This window comes from Hetaerina americana, unplaced genomic scaffold (genome assembly GCF_022747635.1).
Source record: "Hetaerina americana unplaced genomic scaffold, ioHetAmer1.1.p SCAF_12, whole genome shotgun sequence".
NCBI classification, from domain to species: Eukaryota; Metazoa; Arthropoda; class Insecta; order Odonata; family Calopterygidae; genus Hetaerina; species Hetaerina americana.
The window spans coordinates 14,182,988-14,193,026 of record NW_027286292.1 but is presented as its reverse complement, the minus strand read 5'-3'; positions in this window follow the sequence as shown (position 1 = coordinate 14,193,026).

Below are 10,039 nucleotides of genomic sequence, written 5' to 3'. Positions count from 1 at the left end.
TGGGAGTGGGGCGGCGTTGGCACCCGGTGTTTGACCAGGAACTCGCGGACTCGTAGCGCACTGTGGCAAGGCGCGTTGCCGTGATGGAGTTTCCAGGCAGCGGATGTCTTTTCTCGTCCTAATGACCCTTTTTCGGAGTCTTTTCAGCACATTCACGAAGTAAGCAGCGCTAACTGTATGTCTTTGAGGAACAAACTCCTTATGGACCAGTCCTTCACTTTCGAAAAAGACAATGAGCATTGTTTTCACTTTGGATTTGCTCATTCTTGCCATTTTGGGCTTGGGGGACTGGTTGGTGTGCCACTCAGAGCTTTGGCCTTTCGCTCCTGTGTAACACTTAACACATAATACTTCACTACTGGACAAATTAATGTAATTTGTACGGTAGTGAAGAATTAAATTAAATGTAATATTGTTAATAATATCGTTATATTCTTTTTAAATGGTTCAAAAATAAAACGTATCGTACGGTTTACGCTAATTAAAATAATAATCACATAAAGTTATAGATAGCCTAACGTAGATGATTATACAACGATAAACTTTGAAGTATTTATGAATATGTTGTTGACGTTGTTAAACTTTAAACGCTTCAGCACTCCGCGTACCGTCACAGGTACACTTGCCATCACCATGATTTCACGTGGAGGCGTCGAGGCTTTGCGAAGGTTTAGGAATTATTTTCCTCGGGGATTGAAAGAATAATGAAATACTGTATAACCCATTCGTGAATAGGCAATGCAATAGAGATGCTTTTTTTAAATATATTTCCTATCGTACTGGCTTCCCACCCTGAGGGCCCGGGTTCAAATCCCGGCGGTGTTGAATATTTTTCAGTGATATCTCGATCCCTACTTGAGATGCTTTGTGGAGGGTACTTTGAGTGAGTACGCCGTCCATCGCATTGGATGTTGAGCTGCGGACCCCTTGGCGCCTTTCGTAAAGAGTAGGCAATGTCGACGCCGGGTTTCTCTCCACCCTTCATCCTTTCTTGTCCATCCCTATTGGCGCAAATGACCTCAACTGTCGGTCGCCTCCCCTAAATACTACTGCTACTAAATACATTTCCTCTATTCGTTGCTTTAAGTGCATTTCATCAAATATTGATGATGAAAATGGGCCCAACCATGCTAGTTCTCATAGAAATTGGCATAAAAAATTCAAAATTTTTTATTAATTTGTTTTATTTATTTAACGGCTTAATTGGGGCAAGATTGAGGCTTTTTGTTCCCTTCTTTTACCTAATCGCCAAACATTATATCAAGTGCAATTCTAAAAGCCCATCCTCGGTGGAGGGAAACCCACCTTGGCGGGAATCGGACCCGCGACCTCTGGGTTGGCAGCCGAGGACATTACCCCGCTACCACCGGGGCCGGCGAGATTCGACATGTTCTTGTAGTAGCTGAGGACCACCACTAGAAGTATTAAGAAATCATGGTGCAGTTATACATGTTGTTCACATCAAAAACTGATATGATGTGACCAGTAATGTAGCAGTTATGATAGTATTAACATAACAAAACCAACCCCCTTACCTAAATTATATTAATTACTTGTCTGAAAAACAGCTGAAATCACGTATTTTTTTAAAATTGGCGTCTCAAACCTAGTCCAAAATAAATATCCGAGCGTGATTAAAAAAATTAACAAGGACCTCATTGTGCTTTAATATTGTAAATTCAAATCAAACACGCTTGCAAAATACGCATTAATGGGTGTTACATCAATTTCATCACTCATCATTAATACATGAACTAAGGCCACACATTGACTCATGCCGTGAAAATCCAACCTCCTTTAGAGAGGGTAATTCCCTCTTCAATTATTAAAACCTCAATCACTTAAAATGTCATTTAATAGTGTTTTTTTAAAGATTACTTAACTTTTCGCTTAAAATGTCATTTAATAGTGTTTTTTTAAAGATTACTTAACTCTGCGCTTTCCGATAATGAATGTCAAATAAAACCATTAAAAAATTTTCCATCGACCGACTGCATAGCTACGCATAGAAATTACGAGGCACACAAAGAACGTATGATCTAGAAGCAAAATCATTCATTCTAATTAGAATATGCAGATGATGAAAAATGAGAAGTTCGACAGGCGCCAACATTCGAATATTTCAAGCAAAGAAGAGGCTTAAGTCTCAAAGGCTAAAGACTTAAAGGCTCAAAGAAGGTAAGGTTGAAAAAAACAAAACTGCATGTGGAAGCAATCGCTTGGGATGTAGAAATTGATGAATCAGAGATCTGGACTATTGGAGGAATAGAATAAGGACGTAGAAAAGCCATCCAGAAGGTTACAGGGGCGGCTGCTGAAGAATTATGAGCGGAGAAAGTGAGAATTGAATTGGTGGACACAATTAAAAAAATGATTGCCTTGTGGAGAGTAGAATATCTGTAGTCTTGAGGCACAGTGCTTCTATGGAACCATACGATATCAGGAAAGGCGTCACCAATAAGGTGGAGGTGAACATTTGTAGAAATTCTATGAAGATGCATACCAGACAGCAGGGTGGTGTCACTAAAATGGGGAAAATCGGAGGCTTCATTCAACCCATATAAATTAGCTAAAATAATAAGAGACGTTCTAGTAATAATGCTCAACGTTAATGCCTTTCTCCTCTCCACATTCTATCTTCAACGTCACAATCCATTTCACTTTTAAACCTAGTTCTGTAACAATTTACTTGCACCTGAATTGGTTCCTCTCCTGAAGAAGGTAATTAACTTGGCAGGGTCCAGGGGGGGAAGTTTCTCCAGCTCGGCGCAACTCACGGTCCCGACTCATGACGTATGCATTGAAGGTTAAGAGGCTAGTTCCCGCACCTCCCCTTCCTCCCACTTTCCCATCCCCCTACTCAGTTGCCTGTGACACCGTGCCGACCGACGAGACCGGAATCATGTCCCCCCACCTTCCCTGCCCATTGCGGGGCGGACCCACGCCCTCACCCAGCGTGTCTGGCAGCGGGGGGAGGGTGTGTGAGGGAAAAGGGGGAGGGGAGTGCGAGGGGGGGGGGAATAGTATTGGAGTTTTTTTTCTCCGGGCAGCCGCTCTTCTCTCCGGTTTACCTCGTCGACGCTCGGGACGTGACACTGTCGGAAGAAGGATGCGAATGATTCGCCTCGTAGAGTTCCCCGACACTCTTGGGATTCATTCACTTCCGAGTCCAAGGTTTCTGATACGATGTCCCTCGTCGTCGGCTGCCGGGAAGGGGAGGTAGAGGCGTGGGGACGGCTCTCTTCGGCCGAGATAGAGGAGACTCCCGCGCGCCCCCTTTTATGCCTCAGGGGGCCACTCGGAGGGGTCGCAGTTTTCAGTCTTACACTTGGACACATCCCATTTCAAAATTTCCATTGTGTCACAGTTCCACTATTCATTTACATCTACATCTACACAAGATCCCGCAAGCCGCCCCAAGGGCTTGTGGCGGGGGTGTTAGGTTCACTACCCTCGAGACAGAATACAACCACGTGCAAAGCAAATCTCCCTGATTTTGCGAACGTGATCTGACCTTGCATAGTAAGTCTGGGCCTGTAGTAAATCTTTAACATCCTCCAGCAAATTTAACCTGTATTTCAACATGCGGTGAACTAGTGACTCCAACCCTAATTCTTCCAATAGTGTCGTGATACTGTTACCTTGCTCGTAACAACTTTTCACAAATCTAGCCGTCACACGTTGCACTTGAGCTAGTTCCAAAATTATGTCTGCCTCGTGAGGATCCCATTGACCCGCAGCGTACTTTAGGTGGGGCTTATCTAACGTAAAATTATTAAGTTCTTTAAACCCTCTTATTACATTCCCCAATTATCCTTTTTATGAATCTTAACTTTTATTTGACGTTCCGCAAATTTCACCAATGTGTTTTCCCTGCGACATGTCCTTAGTTATCGGCCTGGTAAACCACACGGAGTCAATTCCGAAACATAGGTTGGCTGGTCGGAAATCTCTAATTCATTATCGTGGCAATCCAGCCGAGCCACGGGAGGACGAGCATTGCTGAAGCGACCTCTGACGACATGGCCCGACTATTCTTTTGGATTCACCTGTGCAGTTACTGCAGTCTTTTACATTATGCGCTTGCATCAATTGCAGTGACTTTATGCATTAAATAAACAAGACTGTGTCATATTTTATCCCAGGATACTGTATCCATGACTTTCTTTGTCGAAAGGGTTGGTTTGTCGGGGAACGTGGATGAAGCTGCTCTACTACTTTTATACGCATGTACGCATACATGCGTACATACATATTAAAGAGGTCGAGGCTAGTTTTATCAAGAAAAACCACTGTTGTTGAATGATTTTACTGGATATGGTGAAGTAACCCTGTGTATTCCTCTTTAGTACGATAAGTGGTTACTGGTTCATTGCATGTCGAAATTTTACTCAGCAATTTTGTCTCATGCATGGTGCGTGACATTGTCTTTTCGTGTGCTGTCCATGCCTGGTGTGGATACACCCCATGCTATATCTTCCTGGTGGCTTGCAGGGCATTATATAGATATAGATGCAGAGATTAAGGTGAGTATTTCATTTACGCATCCAGAGTAAAAGTTACAACCACGATTGCTAAGTCTTAGGCCGTTTTTGACGGCGTTTCCGGCTGAAATAAAAAGGTAAGCCTGGAATGAACGAAAATATGGTAGACATTTCGTGCGGGTCTTGAACCTCAGCACACATAAAGAGGCAGAGACAATTGTGCCGTGTGGAAAATCTCCTTTTCTTAGGTATTAGTCTCTTTGGAGTCGTGTGTTTGTATCCCACCGCTTCCACCGTTAAATGGAGAGTCTCAAATATCGCTTATAAAATATGCTAGCCTAACTATCTCTTTGCAGCATACTTGTACACAACTGGACAAGAGCAACTACATTGAAAGTTTAGACATTTATAGGCTCGTACTTGGATCGAATTTAGACGAATCCCTTCATAGCGGGGGCTTGAATAATGGAAGGAATATAATGTCCGAATTTTGTGTTTTGAAAGTCAAGGGGTTTAAGATTTTCCATTTCATTTTCTTTCGTTTGAAAGACCATCATTTCTTGGGTAAGCTGGATACGCGTGATAATAATTATGAGTAAAATCAATGGCCTGATGCAGAAAATAAAGAAACAATAATAGAGTATTTTGAAATGTAATCGGTGCATCAGTGACTCTAGATGCCATGTCGGTGTAACTATGATACTCTATACTCAGCTCCGTCCTCACGCATTCTTTAAGCAAAATTACTTATTGTTATTCCCGCTCAATGCAATGCTTTACGCATGCGGTACATGATCCATTTGATTCCAAAATAATTAGGCCGACAAAAAGAGGGTGAAATACGTTATGTGCATTGATGCCTAATTACCTATAATTTCTACTTTAAAATCCACAGTCGTTATAAATAATCAAAATTTTTCAAAGTATAATCGTGTTTTATCTTCAAACATGTCAATAATAATATTTCTAAACATTCAATAAGTTTCAGGTCATAAGATTTATTAATGTTTTCTCTGGAATGTGGTGCATTGGCACCAGTCATCGCTTGGAAATGAACGTCCGAAAAATCAGTGTGCTACTTTCATGCATACCGAATGAATGTATTTAAATTATCTTTACCTCTCCAAGTAAAATATTCAATTCGTCAATCATTTGCCAAAAAAATACGTACATTTAAATAGATATGATAGTCAATTAGTCTATTTAAATTAGGTGGTAGGTGAATTAAATTTTTTGTAATGGAACGTATTAAAAAATGATATAAACTTACTATATTTAACTTTTTTTAATATCTGCTAGGACTGATTACGACAATTACGTCAACTTCAAGTAATTTACCTAGCTTAAGCATGCTCAAGCTGGCCACTTGAAGATGACGTCATTCTAAAAACTTATTAATATTTGTACGAAAGTTATCAACAGTGTAGAATATAACAAGGTCATTTCCTGCGTGATTATTATTCAAATCCTGCCACATTAAAACCCTTATCATTGCGAGTAGGGTGGCACTGTGGGTTCAAATGGCGTAGGCTAAGGAAGAAGGGTAGGAAGGGAAGAGGAGGAGGAACGGAGGCCGCCAGCACTCCGCGTCGGCAAAAACCGCCGGCGTGTTTCGCCCTCATTTCCATCGGACGGACTCATTGGTGCGGTCTGCATTGCCTGCGAGCTTCAGGTGCATCTTCTCCAACTCTCTCCGTTCACCTTTGTTCTCTCCATGTCGACATCTTTCTTTGAAATCGTCTTCCATTTTCTTCTTCCTCCTCTAGGTTGGTTTCCCCTTTGCTCTGCCTCCTTCGCACACCTCTAACGCGAATCTATTCTCAGTACATTTACAATCTATTTTATTTTCCGGTTCTGTATAATGTTTAACAGATCAAATTCACCTACACGTTGATAACTTTGGTTTTTTTGATAGAGATTAGCGGTTTTATTTTTGCATCGATTTATCTTAAAACCTCCTCGCATGCAATTTTATCCTATGATTTTATACTTAACATTCTTCTCCAAATCCTCATATAAAAACTCCCTATTCTCTAATTCGTTTCAGCAAACACGTTTAAAATCCGTCCAGTAAAAAGTTCCACACGAGGCAATTTGCCGACTTATTTTTTGATGGTAACTCAATGTTACTTTTGAAAAATCCGGTGCTTCCCTGGTGTATTTGCTGAGTCCTGCTTATAGGAAGGTATCTGATGGGTTCCTCTCGGGTCTTCCACCAGATCAAATACTTCACATCTGCCAACGTTTCAATGACCGGCAGACTCGAGTTTTCAGGGCTTCTGAATACGATGAGCGGTTGGGTCATGAGAACGTCGGCGGAGATGGAGAACTTGATATGAGGTTGAAGACTCGAGAGGATGTAATCCATGCCACTGAAAGATATTCTGATTATGTACCTATACGCTTTTCCTTTCCGATTATCGATTTTGATTACAATTGAGCACCTTCACACCCCTGTTAATGTTTTCCTTGGATACTGTAATATTTTTACTTCTGCTATTTCTTCATTTACAGCGATCTTTAATCGCCTCCTCTTTTACAGCTTCTATTAACGGTGTAATGCACGCAAAGTATTCTCCACCCCATGTACGCGTGGAACTGAAATAGTACATATTCCTACACAAGGCAATATTGCTGTTCCTATGCACATGCATAGCGTGGGATTTTAGCTTGGTAATACAGAGACGAAAGACAATACAAGAGGCTCAACAAGCTCCATACAGAATCTGCTTTAAGGGAGTTTTCAAGGGGTTTTGCTGTCTGCACTTGCGGGTTTCCCAACCATTCTCATGTTAAAACGGTCAAATTTTATTTACTCTGTTTCACACATCCTCTGAAATTATTGGGGAATTGTGACGAGAATGTTCATGAGAAATATTATTTTTTGCTCGTTCGGCCTAATTTATAATACGATGCTAGTTTATGGAATCCTCATTATTTATGATTGATTTACAAATTAGATCTCAGGAAGCGTGGAGGAGCTAGATTTGTAATGCGTTGTCATGATCAACTCGGTAGTGCATCAAGCTTATTAGAGGTATGAGGTTGGGAATCACTCACGGAGCAATGGTTGAAATACAGATTAAATCTCTTGCATACATTGGAAGCGATGATGCTGAGAATTTATTGCTAACCCCATCGTATGCGGTAGAAGAGATTATGCCAATAGGATTATATACCTAGAGTGTGGAACAAATGTTTCATGATATATTTTTCCACGAACGATGAAGGACCAGAATAATTGTGTACGACACCACAAGGCAGAAACTATATTTCTTTTCAAGTAGCCAAATGTGTTGCCATTGTTTCATTGATCTTTAGATATTGTCCTTTTGACAAACACCTCCTCACGCATGAGCAGGGAAGTATACACCACTAAGATACTGCAGTGCATGTAACTTTAGTTAACATGATTGACATTTTTTGAAATATTTTACAATATTATTGAAATTAAAGTTAATAAAAAAATATTTTTAATTTTGCATTCCTGGTGGGCGATTAATTCCAGCCACACATCGTAGTGATGGTTTGCAGAGTACCATGTAGAAGTAGAAGGCTAGATTGAGAAGGAAAATATTACATCAAATCTACGGTGTCAGAAATGGAAAATCGAAGACTCCGTTAGATTTGGCATAGTTATGTTGCTCAAAAAGGTGTTTCAATTGTAAGAACGCCAGTAAATATTTAAAAGATTTGATTCTCATTACGCAGTAAATAATTAGAAATTCGCCCGCGAAAGGTTATTTTTTAGCCATAGCTCAAGTCTTGTGAATCCGTAAATAAAAATAATCATTACAATCGAATCGATCAATTTCCGGTGGTGGAAATCCAAATATTGATGATAACCGAGGGAGCAATATGCTACATATTTTCTTCCCCTTCCAACCAGGACTCGCTCCAACCAGGGCTTACAAGGCTTCGTTCGCCCTGGGACGTCGTGGAAAGGAAATCACGGGATGCCTTACGCGCGAGCGACATAATACGGCTGAGTCCTGGAGAGCGACGGAGGGAATGCCAGACCTCGGGTCTTTCGTCGACGGGCGCGAACCGTGCAGGAGGGATAGCTACCCTCACCCTTCCGCTCCCCTGGGACTCCGACGCGTTCATCCACATGCCTCGCGCCCCACCATTTGCACCCACCTTACTCCCTCGACACCACTACCAACCAAATTGTTTCGGCGGAAGAGCCAATTTGTGTGGTGTGTGAACGGGAGCGAAGGCCGTTGATGGCTTTAATTTGATTATCACGTAATGTGGCGCGGGGGAGCGCAGGGGGTGGGGGCGCTGGGTGTCGGTGCGGGTGTGGCGCCGGGGGGGGGGGGGTAAGAGCAACACGAGGCCACGACTTGTAGGCCTTCCTGGGCGAACCCCTCTCCTCGATCCACCGTTTCCCTGTCCCCCTCTGTCCTTACCTCCCCACCGGGACCCTCCCTTCTCTCCTCGTCGTCACCGGGGGGCACCAGCGTTGCGGGAAGGCGTCGGTAGGTGACTCGCATGTTCAGACTTCCACAGAGCCGAAAAGCTTTTATTTTTTTACCGCCTCATACATTTAACGTACGCGCGAATATGCTGGGACGAATGGGTGCTCATTACATTGGAGGCCCACGTTCCATGGAGAATGGAAATGTAAAAAGAGGTAGGTAGGAGAGGACGATTCCTTGAGGTGAGGAAATTCATATTTTCAAAAGTATCAAAATAAAATAAGTATGCATGAGAAATGTCCTGTGCAAGTGGTACCTTTACCTCAATAGCCTTTGAGAGGCGGCGTATGTGAAGTGCTTTTTAATTCGTATAGTTGAGTTCTTCCCGGCGGTCGTGGCCTCGATTTCCGCGAAAGCGGAAGCTAGGCCCTCGCAATTCTTTGAGATCGGGAGTTGCTATTCAACTGTTATTTCGGTACCTTTTGATTAGTGGTGGATGTGGTAGTTCAAATATTTCTTTGTTTCGAATGGCAGAAGGTATCCTTTTGCTTTCTCTTCCATTTCCGAGTGAACTGAAATTCAAAACGCTTAAGCGTGTGCCGTTTGGTTCTCCTTTTTTGGCCATGCTATAGCCGTCAGTGGGGTAGGGGTAGGGGTAGGTTGTCTCCACCGAAAGGTCTCCGTTTTTCTTTTTTGCCTAAGACTACCGCCGACATCTGAAATTTGTAAATTTCTATGCAACCTTAAAAAAAGATCTGTAGATATGAGAAAAGGCGAAACCCCGAGCACCATTAGAGGTTGATCTCTTATTACCAAACGATGGGCGTCACTGCCGCGGATGGGTTGACGATGCCATTTAGTTTCACGCCACGCAAATTCGGTCTTTTTCATTTCCAAATAAGATCTCAATGAGCAAAAGGGAGGTTAGATACACAATATGAAGTGTTGTCTTGATAAAATTGATTGTACATCTAGATTAAATTATCTACTGTACTGCGATTTGCAGATTAAAACTGTTACATTACATTGGAAGGAAGTTTCCTTAGCAAATATGTTAACAATTAATTCCCATTCTCGTTGAAGTACAGTAAAAGATATCGTTGAAGTAAGATTAGTGACATTAAATTTAGGACC